General features: G+C 44.0%; 1 pseudogene; it reads left to right on the top strand.

The window, feature by feature from the left end:
- The first annotated feature begins 334 nt into the window (after positions 1 to 334).
- The window catches only part of LOC102754565, a 5,242-nt pseudogene continuing 3,364 nt past the window's right edge, over positions 335 to 2,212 (top strand).

Genomic DNA, 2,212 nt, shown 5'->3' with positions numbered 1-2,212 from the left:
TCCTACATTAGAAACATCATAAGAGATTATTACAAACAACTTTAGGCCTATTAATAGAAAATTTTAAAAATGGACACTAAGGAAACTCAACTTACCAAAACCAAATAGAAACTCCAAAAGGAATAAACCAATGAAAATCCTAGATCCAGAAGAATTCAACAGTCACTTCCATCAAGTATTTAAGGAATAAATTATATCAAATTGACAACTTCTGTGAAGTATTAAAAGAGGGAATACTTCCCAACTCAGTTTATGAGGAAAACATAACATTGAAACCAAAACTTGCAAAGAATCCTATATGATAAAGATGTAATATGCAAATGGTCGTTACACCATGAAGCATAATGATCAACGGCGTATCGACTGGATCACAGACCAGAAGGAGGGTGGGGCAGCGAGCTACAAGTGAGCAGCAGAGATCTACAGGAGGGGGCAGGGCAGCAAGCTATGAAGGGGGGGCAGAAGGAGCTACAGGAGGGTGGGGCAGCGGGGGGAGAGCTACTGGAGGGCAGCAGCCAGCAACTGGCGAGCTACAAGCACATGGATTTGTGCACAGGATTACCAGTATTACAATAAAGGAAAATTATATTTACATATATACAAAAATCGTACACAACATTTTGGCAAATCAAATCCAACAATGTACAGAAAATGCTAACTCATCATGACTGATTTAGATTTAGTGGCGGGTGGGGGAGCAAGTTTGATTTAATATTCACAAACCAATGCACAGTTGACCCTGAACAAAGCAGGTTTGAACTGCACAAATCCACTTATATGCTGTTTTTTGCTCCATAAAAATGCAGTCCACCCTCCTCACATCTAAAATTATATTTTCAATGGTGGTTGGGAATCCTCAACCAGGAGGGGCTTAGTATATGCATTGTCTTCTGCCATTTTTTGGAAGGGATTAAGCACCCAAACCCAAGGAATTTAGTGTCCTGTGGAGTCCTGGAACCAATCCCCTGCGGATACCGAGAGAAGACTACATGTAGGTGCAGGCTGGCCTCTCGTGTTGGCCCATGCTTCCACGCCAGATCACAACCTGCCACTAGGACAGCAGGGCTGCTATCCCCCTGTTTTCCCCCAGCCGCCTCTGGTGGAGACAATGACCAGCTGTGCTGTTGGCAGAGTGCTCAGTGTCCACTGTCATACCCGGGAACTGGGCTGCCCGCACACTACCTTCAGCTGAAAGTGCTGAAGTTGACAGTGGTCTGGGCCCCCTCACAGGGACAGCCTGTTGCTCTTGCATGCTTGGGAGGCATTTCCATAGAATTCAGCACCTGAGGAGCGGGGCTTACTGTGCAGCTTGGGAGGAGCAGCCCAGTGACTAATCCGCAGAAGCCTTCTGTGGCTCCTAAACCACTGAAATGTGCTCCCTGCAGTTGCTGAGCCAAGAGGAGCAGGCTTCTGTCACGACTCTAAGCGACTTCTGGATTCTGGGGCACCCCACCTACTGCTGGACTTCAGACCTCAAGGAGAAGCGGAGGCAAATCTGTCTCTTGCCTCTGCCCTATCCATCCCTCTGAAATATTTGGAATGGAGGGATGCAGGAAGACTGGAAACTCCTAGGAGAAGTAAACCAGGAAGGGAAGTGGGACACACAGAGAGTGATCCCCTTCTTTTCATTTACTTTATTTGAAAACTGGGCACAGACTCCCAGAAATCCATGAAAGATCCTGCATTCCTTAAGAGCAACCCAAGAGTTGGACTCTGACAGTTTAGGATGTTGTGAGGGGACTTATGGGGTGGGCTGCCCAAACTGAACCATCCTGCAGTCCTGAGAGGGCTGGTATAGTCTGACCTGAAAAAGGTGTGGATTGCCATTTTACCTCAAAGATATAAGTGTTAGGCTTGTGAAATATGCCTTTGGTATTTTAATGGGGATTGCATTGAATCTATAGATTGCTTTGAGTAGTATGGACATTTTAGTACTGTTGATCCTACCAATCCATGAACATGGTATATCCTTCACTTGTTTATGTCTTCCTCTATCTCTTGTTTCAACATCTTGTAGTTTTCCAAGTACAGGTCTTTTACCTTCTTAGTTAAGTTTATTCCTAGGTATCTTAATTTTTTGTTGCAGTGGTAAATAGGTTTGTTTCTTTAGTTTCTCTTTCTGTGAGTTCATTATTGGTGTATAAAAATGCCATAGATTCCTGGGTGTTAATTTTGTATCCTGCTACATTGCCAAATTATTTTATTAAATCTA

Source organism: Myotis davidii, unplaced genomic scaffold, assembly GCF_000327345.1.
Source record: "Myotis davidii unplaced genomic scaffold, ASM32734v1 scaffold70, whole genome shotgun sequence".
Taxonomy (NCBI): Eukaryota; Metazoa; Chordata; class Mammalia; order Chiroptera; family Vespertilionidae; genus Myotis; species Myotis davidii.
The sequence above is the reverse complement of the archived record's forward strand: the minus strand, read 5'-3'. Positions and strand labels throughout refer to the sequence as shown.